Source organism: Narcine bancroftii, chromosome 7 (assembly GCF_036971445.1).
Source record: "Narcine bancroftii isolate sNarBan1 chromosome 7, sNarBan1.hap1, whole genome shotgun sequence".
NCBI lineage: Eukaryota > Metazoa > Chordata > Chondrichthyes > Torpediniformes > Narcinidae > Narcine > Narcine bancroftii.
The window spans coordinates 28,034,990-28,053,507 of NC_091475.1; the positions used below are offsets into that span (position 1 = coordinate 28,034,990).

At 39.6% G+C, this 18,518-nt stretch overlaps 1 long non-coding RNA gene across 7 annotated transcripts in view; it reads right to left on the minus strand.

Moving 5' to 3' along the window:
• LOC138738650 (uncharacterized) overlaps nucleotides 1-18,518 on the minus strand; it is a 40,070-nt gene that overhangs the window by 18,314 nt on the left and 3,238 nt on the right. For 5 of the 7 annotated variants that reach the window (XR_011341649.1, XR_011341646.1, XR_011341648.1 and 2 more), the window contains exons 2-4: nucleotides 18,226-18,391; nucleotides 1,724-1,887; nucleotides 1,468-1,558 (exon numbers count right to left, since the gene is read on the minus strand). This is a non-coding gene — a long non-coding RNA (uncharacterized lncRNA). The remainder of the gene's footprint in view (nucleotides 1-1,467; nucleotides 1,559-1,723; nucleotides 1,888-18,225; nucleotides 18,392-18,518) is intronic. The other 2 variants (XR_011341647.1, XR_011341650.1) reach the window with 2 other exon arrangements.

The following is an 18,518-nucleotide window of genomic DNA, read 5'->3' on the forward strand; positions in this document are numbered from 1 at the left end:
TTAATATGTAATGGAGGGTGGTCTTCCCTGGTCCTCCTGAAGTCCACAGTCATATCCTTCATCTTGTCCATGTTGAAACTCATTATTCTCACACCATTTTCATGAAATTTTCCACTTTTTTTTTGACTCATCATTGTTGCTGATGAGGCCACTGTCATCTTGCCACTACTGCTGTGTCATCTGCAAACTTTATGGCTCTGTTGGAGCTAGATCTGGCATTGCAGTAGTGGAGTAAGTTGCATGAACAGGAGTAGACTGAGCACACAGCTCTGAGGTGCGCCAGAGCTCAGTGTCATGGTGCTTGATATTCTGCTGCCGATCCAGATAGACTGCAGTCTTCCATTCAGACAGCTTCTCCACGAGCCTCTTGCTAAAGCTGAAGTCAATGAACAGCAGCCTGGCGTATGAGGCATCATTCTCCAGGTGGGTCAGGATGGAGAGGAGGGGCAAAGCAATAGCATCATCAGTGGAATGGTTCCATCTGTAGGCAAATTAAAATGGGTCCAGTGTCTCTTGAAGGTATGCTTTGATATATTACATCATCAGATGCTGGAAGCATTTCATAGGTTGCGGTCAGTGCCACTGTACATTGAGGCCTGTTGCTTTTGCCCTCTTTGGTACAAGAAGATGGTGACTGCTTTGAAACCTGCAGGGTCAATGGATTGCTGCAATGATGTGTTGAAGATCTCCAAAAAGACCTCTGTCAATTGGTCTGCCCACTCCATTTTGTGTGTTTACCCTGGATATAAAGTCAGCCTTTTGGGTGACATGGTTGGCGTAGCAGTTAGCACACACCTTTACAGCGCCAGTGATCAGAACTAGGCTTCAAATCCTGTGCTGTCTGTAAGGAGTTTGTACGTTCTCCCTGTGTCTGGGTGGGTATTCCTGGGGCTTCCGGTTTCCTCCCACCGTTCAAAACATTAATTTTTTTAAAAATAAAATTAAAAATGTCTTTTCTTTAACTTTTTGTTATAAAAAAAAATAACTTTTTTTTCTTTATTTCCCCCCCCCCCACCCCTCAAAACATTAATTGGGTGTAAATTAGGTGGCATGGACTTCTGGGGTGAAATGGCCTGCTTCTGTGCTGTATGTCTAAATTAAACTAAAATTTCAAGTGCTTTATCCCTGTTTCTAAAAACATTTCTAGGTTTCTTTCCAATGGCTATCAGGCTCTTGAACTACCTAATACTACATTAATAAACTACTTTTTCTTGCTCTAAATGTACCAGTAAATGTTTATTTATCTTTCTTTTAAATTTATTATCTTTTTCTGTACGAGTTATTTCATTTATAAAATTGTGGTTTTTAACAAAAAGTACCTGATTGGTTACAGCAAGAAAGAATTTTGGTGCTTATGTACATTATACTTAAGTATTTGACAATAAACTCGTCCTCATTATCATTGTCATTATCATGTGCTAATATAAAAGATTCTGTTGGATGTTGGCTGTCATTCTCTTATCATACCTTCTCTAATTTTTATTTTCCTTTTCACTTCCCCTCTCAGATTATCAGCCTGGTTACACTGGACAACAATTTTTTGCAAAAGGTTTCCTTGCTGGAAAAAAAGAGGATTATGATAGGGAACTTCAAGCTGAACAGAAAGATAATTTCAGATTTGCTGTATCACATAGGAAGTTGGAGAAACATGAAATTAACTTTGATTGAATTTAGCATATTTAATCGCATAATGATGCTGACGCACTGCATAAATTCAACTGACCTAAACATGTTTTGCTGCTGATATCCGTTTGTATTCGGCATCTGATGTCTCTTGTGTCAGTGTCCAACAATAGTCGGCCAGCATTGACGGATTCCAATTGCTCTGATACTGTTTTTCCATGGTTGTAATGTCCTGATGAGACCTTTCACCATGTTTGTCACTATCTGCACCAAGATCAGCAGAGAATAAGTCCAAGAGTAAATGCAGAAAATGAATTTTTACTGGAATGTTGCACTCATAGCATTCAAGTCAACAAGGAGATATATGACAGGAAATCACAAAATAAGTTATATCTAAAAAATTATATGTCATAAGAAAATTTTAAGGTGATTTTCATGATCAGCAGCCCCAAATCCATAAAATGCACCCAAAAAGTGTTCAGGAAACAAAATCTTCGTTGTCCAGTGTTACCAATGGAGTTGTTTACCTGGTGTGTACCACATGGACTCTAATTCCTTCATCCTCCTCTCCACCTTCTTTGTCATTCTGAAAGCTTTGGCTTTGCTTCCCTTACCTTTCTTGCTTGAGGGAACATATCTACCCTCTGACTGAAATATCTGCAATGTAATGTCTTGGTTATTCTGTTATATACCAATATTTGACTTCACTTTATCCTAGCCAAATTCCTATCCCACTGAGATTAGCCCTCTGCTTTGAAGTACCTTCCATCTCTAGCCCCTCCTCCAACTTGCACCATCTTCTTTCCGATCCTATTCAGAAGTACGTTGAGGTGTTAACAAAAATAAAATCCCATAGTCTAGATCATCTGCCAATCCAGCACCACTAAAACCACAAAGCTGCCTAATGTTTACAGATAATTAAGGTTTTACCTAAATTCAATGAAAAGGTTAAAAAAAAATTGCAGGTGAATTGTGGACAGGGCAGATAAAATCACATAAAAATAATATCCATTTATACTAAAATGGCAATTTTTAAAATTCAGTAGAAATGTTCATTTATCGGGGGAGGACAGTTTAAACAACATGCAAACCTTCTACATTTTATCATGTCTTGCATTTTCTTTTACTATCTCTTTGTGTCAGTGCACATCTCACAGTGAACAACAGTTCACCTCTCCGATCCAAGGGTGTCAATTGGTTGATTCTCAGGATTTGCTGCAGGTTCGGAGCCTGCAATTGGTTGTATAGAAGTTAAGCTGTGGAAGCAGCCAAGGGAAGTCAGTGACCCAGAGAAATGATCAGTGAAGACCAGGGTTATGCAGCTCGAGGTTTAATATCACAGAATACATAATTTCTGCAATATTTCAATTCAAGTCAGGCCCTTAATCATATTGTTTATCTGTCTTCAATGCACATGGTAATCAAGGGTACTTTTGCTGCATATGTTAATCATCAGTGCCAAATAGTATTTTCTCTCCAAAAAGTTATTTTTCGATTTCTGCTGGACAGATGCGATGAATAACTAGGTTACAGAGCTTATGTCGAGAAATTGGCTACAAAGTTGATCGTATTCTTAAGGAGATTGGAAGAAACAGGGTTATGTGGCTGTGGAAAATGTTTCAAGTTCAAATCTGGCATTGGAAGGCTCACTCTGCATACTGTTGCTAATTAATGAAACATTATCCAGCACGCAGACCTTCATACCAGAGCACAAGATGTCCTGTGAGTGTAGACACAACTGCTCAGTCTACATACTCCAAATGCCACATATTTTCTTCACAGTCATAGCATCCACAACAACCTTTCATAATTCAAACTGGTGTTGACACAAACTTTTGAGTAATACTAATTGAGATATATTTATATATATATTGATATCCAAAGGTCAATCCTCAGACACACAAGGGTATACTACAATTATTTGCTGAAAATATTTGGTAATGGGCAACTATTTTTGGAAAATAATTATAGGGAAAATATTCAGTTGTGACAAATAACTGTGGTATTCTGCCTCATGATTCTGATTAGCTTTTGGTTCACTCTTTCTCCATCCTTAATTGTCCTCATTAAGAGTTAACTGTGATGTTTCTTCTATTACAATAAAGAAACGGGTTCTTTTTAAAACAACTAGATTTATTAACTAAGCAAACAACTCGAAGGACAGAACATACACATGTCAGACCTCATGTGGAGGCATCCATCTTGAATCTACCCAAGATCCAATAGCATTCCCAAGATGCAACATTCCCAGATTCTACACACTCTGTCTGACACCTCCTGGTGGTGGCACTCTATCACTACATCCCCTTTTCTTGAGATGTTTAATCAAACATGACACATCAATACAGTATTCTTTCAATTTTAAGTTCAACACAAACGTAACTCTGTAATATGAGCAGAACAAACTTTTAAATGTGCAGTTCTTTTTCTTTTATAGATTCAGTCTGTCAGGTGCTTTGACAACTCGTGTGGTTCTTCTTAGCACAAGTACTTGTGTCAGCTCTGAAGGTGCTTGTGTTGGCTCTGATGGCCACTACTGTCTAGCACGGGTGGTATTTCCACTGTTTTTGTGCAGGCAGAATCCTCTGCATTTATCTATTCCTGCAGTATCTCTGGCATTTTCAGAATTCTCCTTCAATTCCTCCTCAGTATTTGATCTTCCTCTCTTCTGACAGTGTAGGACCTTGCATTTACTTCTCCCAGGACAATAGTCTTTTTATCCCAAGTTTTGGAATCTCTGAGTCTCACTGTGTCACATTGTGTCAGTGGCCCTAAGCTTCTTGCTGACTTGTCATGGTTTGCCTTTTGTTTCCATTCAACATCTCAGTTTTTGTTTGGGTCGGCAGAATAGGGAAATGTGGTGCGTAGTGACATGCCAATAGAGCTAGATACAGATCTGAGCCACTGTCAAGTGCTTTCTTGAGCAACTGTTCATCTCTGTGAACTCCTTTCTCTGTTTTGCTATTTGACTGTGGATGCAAGGACTTGAAGTCACATGTCGGAAATCATACTCTTCTGCAAAATTCTGGACTCCTCTACAACTGAAGCATGGTCCATTGTCACTGTAGACAATTTGAGGAATTCTGTGTCTTGCAAAGATCGATTTCATATATTGGATCACACATGCAGCAGACTTGCTTGGAAGCAATGCAATCTCTGGATAGTTCAATAGATAATCAATAACCAGCAAATAATACTTACCATCCACATGGAAGAGATCAGTCCCAACTTTCTGCCATGGTTCTGCCGGTAAATCATTATCAGGGGTTCCTTTGAAGTCCATTTTATAGCATTAGGAGTTTTTAAACTCTCCATATTGTCACTGCTGATGTCGACTGTAACTCACTATGCACAATAGAACTTGGTTGTTTCTTCCACTCCTGGTACCATGTGATATTTTTTATGTTACAATAAAGAAAGAGGTTCTTTTTAAAACAACAATATTTATTAACTAAACAAACAGCATAAAGGACAGAACAAACACACACCAGACCTCATGTGGAGGCATCCATCTTGAATCTACTCAAGATGAAACAGCATTCCCAAGATACAACATTCCCCAGTTACTACACACTCTGTTTCTGACTCCTCCTGGTGGTAGGACTCTATCACTACATTAATCTTATCCCAAGTCTGGAGCCAACAGACTAGGTTAGTAAGGAAGAATTCCTTCTTTGAAGGATATTAGTACATTAATTAACTAGATAGAATTTCACAACATCTTGGAAGTCAGTTACTGATGTGAACTTTGTTTTAAATTCCAGATTTTATAATTACTTGAATTTAAATTTCCCAAACTCTAATTTGAACTCATGTCTCCAAGACATTCTTCTGCCAGTACAGAAACTTAACCACTGAAGACCCTGCTTACCATAGGCCCTGTTTACCAAAGAGAATTCTGCAGAGCCACCAGGGTTTTTTTTACTCCAAGGAGCGAAACTTTTTGTTCTTATTTTAATCCGACACACAGATTTGCTGAGTCATGAAGGTTTAATGTTCCATGCAGAATCAGTCATGGAATATTAGGTGGTGTAGATGGTAACTACAAGGTCCCATTAATACAGATCATTAATCAAGGACAAGTTTCTCAAACTTCCTGACTGCACACTCAAGTTGAAGACTATTGGTCATCTGCAAATGTCATTTGTTATGACCTCTCTGGGAGTTATATAAGGGGAGGATTGCAAAACATTACCGAAAACTAGTAGCCTGTGCTCACATAGAATAATGGTAACTTTGAGGAAAAGTTTTTTAAAAACTCCAGATGCTGGCAATCTGGAATAAAACCTAAAAATTAGATACATTCAGCATGTCAGACCATGTCAGAGGAAAGCAAAACAGAATTAGTGTTTCAGAACCTTGACCCTCCATCATAACTGGGAACAAAAACCAAATTATTTGCAGAGCTGATCATGAGTGGTGGCAGAAACTTGGTCTCCTGGTGGGAGACAGTTGGCTCACAAACCACTGCTACACTCCGCTTCTCTGCACATGAAAATGGAATTTGCTCTTCCCATAAAATTCAATCCCAAGCTACCAAGACTATGTTCAGTTTGTTTGATTATGAATTGTTTCTTTTATTGTGCTTGCTAGGAAAACAATCCCATAAATGGAAATCCAGAATTTGTTGATGAATGGGCAGAAATCCAGAAGAGTCATGAAATTCAGAAGGAACTGAAGAAAGTGGGTTCTTCAGATGTTTATCTAAAATGTTCAGGAAGAATATCAGTGTCTTTCATGGAGACCTTGCCAAGGCAGAAACAATTTTATTCAGTATTGGGCAATAGTTTTCAAATGGAATTAACTAGAGACTGACATTGTTATCTTCCTTTCATGTTTTGCTTCAAGCACACCTTCCTCAATTTCATGCTAAGATGCCTTTTGGAAGCAGTCACATTCTCCACTCAGACTGCTTCTCATTATGGGATTTCGTCCCATAATCAGATATCACGTGAGAGTCTCGTTCAGAAAGTCACGAGGCATGAGATCCATGAAGTTTTGGCTGTGTGGGTTCAGAATTGGCTTGCCTGTAGAAGGGCAGTAGTGGACAGAAAATATACTGCCTGGAGCTAATTAACTAATGGAGTTCCACAGGGATCTCATCTGGGACCCTTGATCGTTGTGATTTTTACAAATGACCTAGATGAAGAAGTGAAATGATGGATCAGTAAGTTTGTGGATGATTCAAAGGTTGGAGGAGTTGAGGATAGTGCTGAGTGGTGTCATAGGTTACAAAAGGATATAGACAGAATGCAGAGTTGGGCGGAAAAGTGGCAGATGGAGTTCCATCTAGGTAAGTGTGAGTTGATGTATTTTGCAAGGTCAAAACTGAGGGCTGACTTCAGAGTTCATGGTCAAATGCTTAGCAGTGTGGACTTTGGGGTCGAAATCCATATAACTCTCAAGGTTGACATGCAGGTTGATAGGATAGATAAAAAGGCCTAAGGGATACTGGCTTCTCATAAGTCAGGGGATTGAGTTCAGAAGTCTCTACAAATCTCTGATGAGACCACACTTTGAATATTGTGCTCAGTTCTGGTCATCTCATTATGGGAAGGATGTAAAAGCTATAGAGAGGGTGTAGAGGAGATTTACCAGGCTGTTGCCTGGATTGGAAAATAAATCTTATGAGGCAAGAGGGCTTGGGTTTTTCTCTCCAGAGCATAGAAAGATGAGAGATGATGTAACAGAGGTCGACAAGATTCTGAGAGGCAGAGATAAGGTAGAAAGCCAATGCCTTTTTCCCAGGGTGGGCATAGCAAACACCAGAGGGACATATGTACAATGTGAAGGGAGGAAAGTTTAGGGGAGACATCAGGGGTAAGTTTTTTTACACAGAGAGTGTGGGTGCCTGGGATGTATTGCCAGGGGTGGTGGTGGAAGCTGAAAGATTAGGGGTACTTAAATGTCTCTTAGACAGGCACATGGGTGAAAGAAAACTAAAGGGTTACAAGTAGGAAGGATTTCATTTTTATAATGTAGGAATATATGGGCCAATGGGCCTGTACTGTGCTCTAGTGTTCTATGTTTTATATTCTATGTATTATGAAATGGAACCAGGAGAAGACCTCTTGGCTTCTCATTTCTCATCATGACTGACCTTTTACCTTGGTGCTATTTTCATGTATTAAACCTATGTCCCTCAATTCCATTAATATCTAAAAATCTACTAGTCTCAGTGACTGAGGGTCCACAGTCCTCCATGTATCCAAATCCTGTTGCAGTATCGGTGATATGCATCCAAGGACAACTGGGTGCCTTTGATCACTTTTCCACCTCACACATTTTAAAAATGCTCCTCTTTTCTCTTGTTTATTTTCTATCAAGGGAAGTCGCCCACATTTTTCGTATTATGTTCTATCTGCCATGGCCTTGTCTCTTCACATAGCCTGGAATATTTCACCCTGAAACCTGTCTGTGAACCCCTCATAATCCACAATAGCATTCAACTCAGTATTATTAGCAAACTTGACTTACTACATTATGTCACCTGTGAACAAAAGGTCCCCAGCAAAAATGCACCAATGCAAATGGAATGCCATTAGTCAAACTCAAAATAACTCCATTATTCGTATTCTCCATTGTCTCCATTAAGATCCCTCAGTTCCATCCTGCAAATTACCTCAATCCAGATTTGTTCAGTGATATCTTGTGTGAAATCTTACCAAAAACCTTATAAAAAATCCAAATACACATATCCACTGGGTCCACTAATTCCTTTCTGCTGATTACAACTTCTGAGATCTTTAACAGATTTGTCAGCCATGATTATCCTTTCATAAATCCATGTGGACTTAATCCAATCCTATGATTATCTTCCAAGTGTTTTTCCATCATTTCCTTACTTATCAATTCTCGCATTGTTCCTATCCCAGATCTCAGTCTAATTGGTCTGGGCTCCCCATTTTCTCTGCCACCTTCACTAAAGAGTGAGCTTGTAGTTGCAACTTTCAATTCACTGGGAGCCATTCCAGAATCCATGAAGGATTTTGGAGGATAGTGATCTGTGCATCCAAATATTATTGTTACCTTTGTTAGATCCCTAGGATATGGGCAAAAATCCTGAAGATTTATCAGGATACTGATGCTTAGTTCTTTCTATTGCATTCTCCTGCCTGTCTATGAAAACAGATACACAATGTGTTTAATTTCTTTGGCTATTCTTTGTCTATTTTCATGCCTCAGTCTCCAAACTCACCTTAACTTTTATTAAATCTTTGGATATCTGGCTGGGTTACCCTGATATTTTAATTTCCATGTCTTTATGTGTGTTTTGGTCCTCTTTGCTGAATTCTAAATATTTTCCTATCCTTAGTTGGGCTACTTGTGGTAAAATCATCAGTTTCTTTTCTTGTTTCTTGTTGGCCGGTCAAAGCTCTTCATCAGTATCCCAATCTTGCAATTCTATTTCAGTTCTGATGAAGAGTTTTGGCTAACCTGCTGAGTATTTCCAGCATTTTGGTAATTTTTTAAATCAGATATCTAGTATGTGCGATGTTTCTTTGCCATTTGCTGATATTTTACCATTCTTGAAGAGGACAGCAGTTTCGCTCAGAATTTGCAACTTAAAACAGCACATTAAAAGGTTGTTGCGACAGAGTCCAAGAACCATTTTAATCAGGGACTGACGTTCCAAATTTCAAGCTCTTGGGAGCCCTGATTTCCATTTGCACATGTTTTGTGTGAACTATATACAATAGTCAAAGAAAAATAAACTCTTCCCTGGAGCCTCTCTCTTTCCCTATCCCTCTTCCTCCTTTCCTCCAGCTCCCCACCCCTTCCTTACCCTCTCCATTCAGAGAGCTCCCCCTTACCCTATAATTTCTCAGCCTTTTTCTCTTCTCCTCTTTCATCTGTATCAACAGTCCTTGCCTGTTGGACTGCACTCCTCACCCTGCCCCATTCCTCCCTCCTCTCCTCTCCTCCCCCCACCTTTTTATTCAGGTGTTTGCCTGCTTTTTGCTCATACCTCGACCAAGGGCTTAGGCCTGAATCGTTGGTTACCCTTTACTTCCTGTAGATGCTATGTTACCTGCTAAGCTTCTCGAGCACTTCTGTGTATTGCACTGTAGTGTTTGTTCAATTCTCAAAAGGAGAACATGAATAAAATGAATGAAAATAACATATTTAACCAAAACAAAATATGTAAAAGTAGGGCTCAAACATATCAGACTCCAACAATGGGAACGCAGTTCAATGACTTTGTTTAGTACAATGACATTAAAGGAACACAATAGGAGCAGTGAAACAACCTCATAATAGTTAAGGCTGAATTCCAGCATGTGCCCTAATCTGGAAGGAACAAAGATCACAAGGAGTGTTTGGAATTTATTACATCTGTAGAAGAGTCTTTCCAATGACCTTGCTTTGATCATTTTTTTAGGTTACGTATTGTACACTCTTGAATATAATGCCATGTTTTGTAATATATTTTCAATTAATTTCTTTCCTCAATGTAACTGTGACTTCCTGAGTGTAGAGAACAATTGAAATTACTGATAGTGGCAGTGGAAAGGATTTTGATGTGCTGCAAAACATGGGGTCAAATCTAATCATTTTGCTCCACCTGTACTTGATGGGAGGGAGCACATATTATTGAGAATATTTTTTTTATAGCTTGAAATTACTAAGTGTAATTGCCTCATGCTTCAGATCAGAATTTGCTGAAGTAGAATCCTGACAAAATGAACTTTATGCCTGTCCTTCCAAATCTGGTTAAACTTCCATGGTACAGATAACCAACAACCCATTCAGACCTGGTAATCCAAATGAGTTCCTTCCCCTCTAATCTCACTAACAATCCTGTTTCTCCTTTTTCCCACCTTTAAATACCATGATAGGAAGTTCCACATTCTCTCTATTTCAGTGTTAGAATGCTTGTTGTAAATTTCTGTGATTACAATGGTGACTACGTCCTGATATTTCCCCAAAGAGGAACCACCTTTTTCATATTGACCTTATCAAGCTGATCTGCTTTTGAACATTTTGGATGGATTCCAAGCAAATTCTCATCTCTGAATGGGGATCCATCTTGGAAAAGGAAAAATAGCCACGTGTAACAGTAGCCTGTGAAGCCACCCGTATTTTAGCAATTTTGGACTGGCACCTTCCTGCCCTTGCAGACCAATTGCAAAGATTAAAGTAACCACTTAATTTTCAAAAGTGATACATTCCTTCTCAGATGTAATCTTGGATGCTAGGATATAGAACAATGTTGTACAATAACTTCCTAGGTTGCAAAATACATTGAATTCCAGTTATTGGTGTGAGATTGGAATATTCTATATGCTGTGTATGCCATTATTCCAAATGGAACACCAATTATTTGCTATGGAAGAACTTCCCACCCAGTTCAACTCATGTTATATTGCTGCAATTTTATCCATGAAAAGCTCCTCACACAGTAAACCCCCACCCAGTATCTGACACCTATGGGGGATAAGTGAAATTTCCAGTTGCTTGAGATTGTGGGTCGCATGATTGGTGAATTAACTTCCAACTTGAAATGTTCATATTTTTTGCCTATTTACTTTCTGCGAGTTCTTTGCCATTTGCTTGAATTCCGGATTACAGGGATTTTACTGTCCATCCCTTTATTTTAGATGATTAATTGACATCGCCCTATTTGAAGAACTCTATACAGATCAATCAGAGGAGGAGGAACATCATACAAATGCATTGAACCTAAAGTTTAAAAAGTTGTCCTGATCAATATTATAAAATTGCCAATAACGGCAGGATTTTCCCCAAATATTGTTCCACTTTAAACTCTTGAATTTGCTAACAATGATTTAGTGCCACTTCACTGGTTATTTGTCATCTTCACCACTGCAGTGAATGGAAAGCATGAATTGACAAGAATTTACCTACAACTCCCATTGTAAAGTATCCTGAAAGTCCTTGTTTTAATGGTATACTATGTCATAACTTCTTTGGCTTGGCTTCGCGGACGAAGATTTATGGAGGGGGTAAAAAGTCCACGTCAGCTGCAGGCTCGTTTGTGGCTGACAAGTCCGATGCGGGACAGGCAGACACGATTGCAGCGGTTGCAGGGGAAAATTGGTTGGTTGGGGTTGGGTGTTGGGTTTTTCCTCCTTTGCCTTTTGTCAGTGAGGTGGGCTCTGCGGTCTTCTTCAAAGGAGGTTGCTGCCCGCCAAACTGTGAGGCGCCAAGATGCACGGTTTGAGGCGTTATCAGCCCACTGGCGGTGGTCAATGTGGCAGGCACCAAGAGATTTCTTTAGGCAGTCCTTGTACCTTTTCTTTGGTGCACCTCTGTCACGGTGGCCAGTGGAGAGCTCGCCATATAACAGGATCTTGGGAAGGCGATGGTCCTCCATTCTGGAGACGTGACCCATCCAGCGCAGCTGGATCTTCAGCAGCGTGGACTCGATGCTGTCGGCCTCTGCCATCTCGAGTACTTCGACGTTAGGGATGTAAGCGCTCCAATGGATGTTGAGGATGGAGCGGAGACAACGCTGGTGGAAGCGTTCTAGGAGCCGTAGGTGGTGCCGGTAGAGGACCCATGATTCGGAGCCGAACAGGAGTGTGGGTATGACAACGGCTCTGTATACGCTTATCTTTGTGAGGTTTTTCAGTTGGTTGTTTTTCCAGACTCTTTTGTGTATTCTTCCAAAGGCGCTATTTGCCTTGGCGAGTCTGTTGTCTATCTCATTGTCGATCCTTGCATCTGATGAAATGGTGCAGCCGAGATAGGTAAACTGGTTGACCGTTTTGAGTTTTGTGTGCCCGATGGAGATGTGGGGGGGCTGGTAATCATGGTGGGGAGCTGGCTGATGGAGGACCTCAGTTTTCTTCAGGCTGACTTCCAGGCCAAACTTGTCATAACTTACTGTTTGGCAGAATATGTGATCCTGAGTATGTATTATTGTTCCCATGAATATTTTAAAATAAGGTATATTAACTTTTGGAATTAAAGAGAGATATAGTGCCAAAACCGGCCTTTAAATCCAATGAGTCTGTGTGAACCATCAATCAACCCATTTATACTGATCCTACTTAAATACCATTCTGCCTGTATTCTTTCAATTCCCCGTAGATTCTCCCAACCACCTTAGAATGAGAAGCAAATGTGAGTAGTCAATTAATCTGAGAATATACATTTTAAAATATTGACATGGAGAAAGAAACCAACTGCATTCCATTCTTTTGTTTTTGATTCAACAAGGTCAGGGTTGATAAGGAACATTATTTGGCAAAACCATTGGGTAAGGGATATGACCCTGATTAATGAATCCCAAAAGAATTCTAAGAAACACGTACAATTACTTATATGGAGTGGTCTGCTCAAATGTTCTGGAAAACTGGAAGTTTTATTTGTAAATATATGCGACTTATTAGCCACGAGGTAGACTCTCTTGGTGTGAGACCAGTTGCTTGTAGCAGTACTTCATGCTGTAATGAAGTTCTCATGCTTTGTAAAGTGATTAAATTTTTTTGCAGCTGTATTTGATATTGTTTTCAAGTAACCTCAGGTCCACTTTAACAAACCTACCGACCTGCACATCTTTGGGATGTGGAAGGAAACCAGAGTACCTCGAGGAAAAAAATAAAACAGAAAAGTCTGCAGACGCCGTGGTTGAAGTAAAAACACTGTTGGAGAAACTCAGCAGGTCAAACGGTGTCCTTTATAGATCCAAGAAAAAGATACATAACCAGCATTACGGGCTTGAACCCTACGTCAAGACACTCAGAGGATTATGGGGAATGTGCAAATTCCACACAGATGGTACCAGAAGTCAGGTCTGAACCCAGTCCCTGCCAATGTGAGGCAGTGGCTTGACTAGCTGCTCCTCTGTGCTGCCCTTGAACATTATATTTAATGTTTATTGATGATAGTTTCTACCTTAATCCTATATTTTAATAATTTTGACTTAGTAGTTCTATAATATTTTGAAGAGTTAATTCATAAAGGTGCTTCATGGTCATTGGGCATGCTGTCTGGAAATTCCTAAATGGGGGTTGCTTGCTCACTCAGCTTGATGACAACAGGTATCCACATAAGCTGACCCCCCCCACCCAGACCGCAGCAAGCATCAGAGAGAAGGTTGTTCAGTATTTGTAGGCAGCTTTCTTTGAGGTTGTGCCAATCATGTCCACCGACAATCCATGACCACAGGGTTATTAAGTGTTTATCCATAAATGTCAAAATCTATCATTTCTACACTTGTAAGCTGCAATCCCCTCATGATTGATGACTGCATGTGGAGAATGTCTGAGAATGCTCTTATTGTTCAATGAGGAGTACAACCACACAGAGGGCCACACATCTCAGGAGTCTCAGATTCTCTCTTCCATTTATATTACCTGTTGCAAAGGTATAGATTAAGTGGTTGGTATCAGAAAATGGATAGAGGTTGGAACTTGGCGTCCAAATCCACTGATCTCTCAAGGTTGCCGCACAGGTTGATAGGACAGTTAAGAAGGTCTATGGGATGCTGGGCTTCATTAGTTGGGGATTGAGTTTGAGGGTCGAGGGGCCATGTGCAACTCTAAAAATCTCTTGTGAGACTACACTTAGAATATTGTGTTCAGTTCTGAGAACCTCATTATAGGAAGGATGTGGAATCTATGAAGAGGATGCAGAGGAGATTTATCAGGACGTTGCCTAGATTGGAAAATAAATCTTATGAAGCAATGTTAGCAGAGCTAGGGCTCTGTTCAGCATTTAACACCATCATCCCCTCAAAACCGACGAGCAAACTCAAAGACCTGGGAGTTAACACTCCACTGTGTAATTGGATCATGGATTTCCTCACCTCCAGACCTCAATCAGCAAAGATAGACAAGAACTTCTACTCCACAACCTCCATCAGTACTGGAGCACCACAGGCCTGTGTGCTTAACCTCCTTCTCTACTCACTTTACACCTCTGACAGTGTAGCTCGGTACAACAATAACACCATTTACAAATATGATGATGATACCATGGAAGTGGTGAAGCCCTCCAAAAGGTAGTGGACACAGTCCAGGACATCACAAGCAAAAACCTCCCCACTATTGAGAACATCTATAGGGAACACTGCTGTCGGAGGGCATCAGCAATCATCAAAGACTCACAAGTCCCAGCACACGCTCTGTTCTCGCTGCTGCCATCAGGAAAGAGATATAGGCACCACAAGACTCACATCACCAGATTCAGGAACAGCTGCTACCACTTCACCAATAGAATCCTCAATGACAAAGTCAATGAGAGACTAATTTAAAGACTCTTACTTGTGCACTTTATTAATTTTCTTTGTCTCTCTGTATTGCACAGTCAGTTTGTTTACATTTGTTATCTGTTTACGGTTCTTTTATTTATTTACATGTTTACGCTGTGTACAGTTTATTTTTTGCACTACCAGTTAGTGGTAATTCTGCCTTGTCCGCAGGAAAAAGGAATCTCCGTTGTATATGATGTCACATATGTACTCTGACAATGAATCTGAAATCTTTTCTCTTTGGAGTGAAGAAGGATGAGAGGTGACTTAATAGAGGTCTACAAGATTATGAGAGGCATAGATAAGGTAAATAGCCAGTGCCTTTTTCCCAAGGCAGGAGTAGCAAACACCAAAGGACATCTGTATAATATGAAGGGAGGAAAGTTTAGGGGAGACATCAGGGGTAATTTTTTTTTACACAGACAGTTGTGGGTGCCCGGAATGCCTTGTTAGAGGTTGAAATATTTGGGGCATTTAAGAGTTTCTTAGACAGGCATATGGAGGAAAGGAAAATAGAGGGTTAGGAGGTAGGAATACATAGGTCAGCACAACATCAAGGGATGAAGGGCCTGTATTGTTCTATGAAAAGGTTCACTGCCTAAAATATGCCCCTGTGACATAACGTGTATTCCAATTACAGAAGTGGCAACAAAATAATGAAAGTGTTCATTTTGAGTGGGCATGTTCTTCCTTTTAAGATCAATCAGTTGATCTAACATAGGAATACAGAATGCCCACTTGAAATGAGCTTGCAGGGCTTCAGGCACTGGAAACTAAATGGTGTGAGCATAATAAGTGTTTGATTAAAACCTTTTCTTCATCTATTTTTCTTGGCGAACTTTAGATTTTTGCCAATCATGACTGACTACTGCGTCACAGCTGTAGAGAGTATATTTAAATCTAATCTCAGGTGCTGACTATGTGGAAACTGCATGTCCTCCCAATGACAATGTACATTTCCCCTGGATGTTCCAATTTCATCCCACATTCCAACAGCACTCCGAGAACCATAAGTCTATTCTGAATTTCCCAAAAGGAGCAAACTTATCAGAGCTGTCTGAAGAAAGACAAGGATTAGTGGATAGAAGCCAGAAATATGGAGATATATTCTGTTGTCTATCAATCGGAGCCAGTGCATTTGCATCCATAGATAAAAGTTCACCCTGATAAATGATTAATAGTGATTAAGGATTTTCATTGCAAAGAACACGGAAAGAGCAGACCTAATAACAGTGCTAAGGTATATGTGTCTCTGATTGATTGCATTGCTAGACATTTCTTATATTTTTAGTGGTACAGCATGGAAAATACTTGCCAAGGCAATCAAAAGCCACTGTTTGGCCAAGATGATATTACTGCATCTATTTCTGCACACTCTGATATGCTTACCTGGTAGTGAAACCAGAGAACCTCTTGTAAGTTTCTGGATTAGTGAAACGGCAAATTTAGTGCACTTTCAATGTCACTGGCAGACACCATTGCGTGTAGGCCTGGGGAGCCACCCAGAGTAATAATGAGGCATAGCCTGACACTTAGCTCCATTTACTTACTGGCAAATGACCTTGCACAAATAAAACTGGCAATGTTCAGAATCAACTGGACTTCAAACTATGTGTAATCAAACTATGTGTACTCAAGCTGTGGTCTAACTAGTGTTGTGTACAGTTACAACATAGCCTCCCCGCTCTTACACTCTGCACCTCAGCTAATAAAGGAAAACATCCTGCATGTCATATTATTTGCATTATTGACCTGTCCTGATACCTTCATATTCTACCAAGCCTTTGTTCCTCCACACCTTTCAAAATCCTTCATTTTATCGCGTCTTCCCTCACCTTATTAAACAACGCCAAGCAAATGATCCAATTTCTTCAGCAAAGAACAAACAGCCGGATGCTGCTCCACAGAATCTGCTGGACCTGCTGAGTTCCTGCAGCAATTAGTGGTTTGCTCCAGATTCCAGCATCTGCAGCCCCTGTATCTCCATTTGTTTTCTCGAGATTAAATTCTACTTTTGATCCATGTCTTTTTACAATCCCATGCCTGACCACTCAACTTTGGCATAATTTGCAAACTTCTTTATCTTGCACCTTACATTTAAGTCTCAATCACTAATAAATACAAAGAACAAACAGAAAGGTACTTATTAATTATCTCCATGAAAGATCACTAAAGCCACCCTCCCAACTGCAAAAAAAGAACAGTCAACCGTTATCTTTGGCTTTTTGCAACGGAGCCAAGTTTGGATCCATTTTGCTGCCCTACTTGGATGCCAAGGACATTTTTTTAACCAGTCCGCTATGTAAAATTTGTCATAAGACTTTGTCATAAGACTTGACAAGATCCATATCTCTGAATAACTTATCCTCATCCACCCTCATTTTTACTTCCTCATAAAATTAAATCTAGTCATTTAGTTATGACCTTCCAGTTGCAAATCCACGCTGACTGCTCTCAATTAATCTGTACCTATTGAAATGAAGGTTCATACTATGTCTCAGAATTGATTCTAATAATTTCGCCCATTCTTGAAATTAAACAAACTGGCCTGTCATTAAACAACAGTATAAAGTTAGCACTCCTCCAATCCTCTGGTATCACTCCTGTTGTTCAGGGAAGAATGGTCATTTGTGGAACTATATTTTTAATCAAATTTCTTAGTTAAAAGAAATACTTGTTTATTCTTCTAATCACAGAAATAAGACTGAATATGTGAAATAAAATTATCCAGATTTGATTTAATTGCTTAAGTGTTAAAACTGCTTTTAAAAATAACTGAACATAAATCAATGATTCTGTTCAATTTGCTAAAATATCTGCTGCTTACATTTCACACCATCATGACTTTAGTTTAAACTATAAACACAAGCCCTTAATTAAACTGCAGACCTTCTCTAATCATCATTGTCTCCAAGCAACAGAGGTCTCCTGTGCTACAACTTGACGTCACCTCGTACCATTTGAGCTTACACCTGAGTGGCTGAATTCTTATTACAATTCAAGGTCTGCAGTGAGCTGTGCATTCCATCATTACTCCATGGATACATATAAGAGAGGCTGTCACAACCCTATGCCTATCCATGACCCAGGACAGAACATTAGTTATGTGGATCTTAAGAAGATATATTATCTGCTGAAAGATCGAACAATTGTTACCATATTTAAATATAATTTGTTTTTAGTGGTGACATTGCAATGTAGAGTACATTTTGATATTACAGTAAATGCAAGAATACATTCAACATTTTAAGCATGCTTACAAGATCCTGAAATTCCTTTGACACGGGGTAATTTTTTACCAGTTTTGTCCATTTTTGAATAACAATTGAAACAATCCTTTATGTTGTTGCCACATTCACGCCTCGTTTCCCCCACCTCACCTCTTTTTAAGTAGCTGACTCATTTGGATAGAATAGCATGGATGTGGGATATCCTTCTGCTACTTCTCCCCCAGGGGTCTCCTTCGACACAAGAGCTTAGTCAGTGAATGCTGACATTCAGAGAACCAATTTAGATGACCTTCGCAAGGTCAGATACCTGGTGTAACTGAAAAATAAATGGAATTTACTGGAGCTGGAAGAAAGATGATGTACGTACATTATGAGACAATTATCAAGCATAATTGAATAGAAAACAAGCACATGATCTATTTTTGAACTTCATATTCTATTTT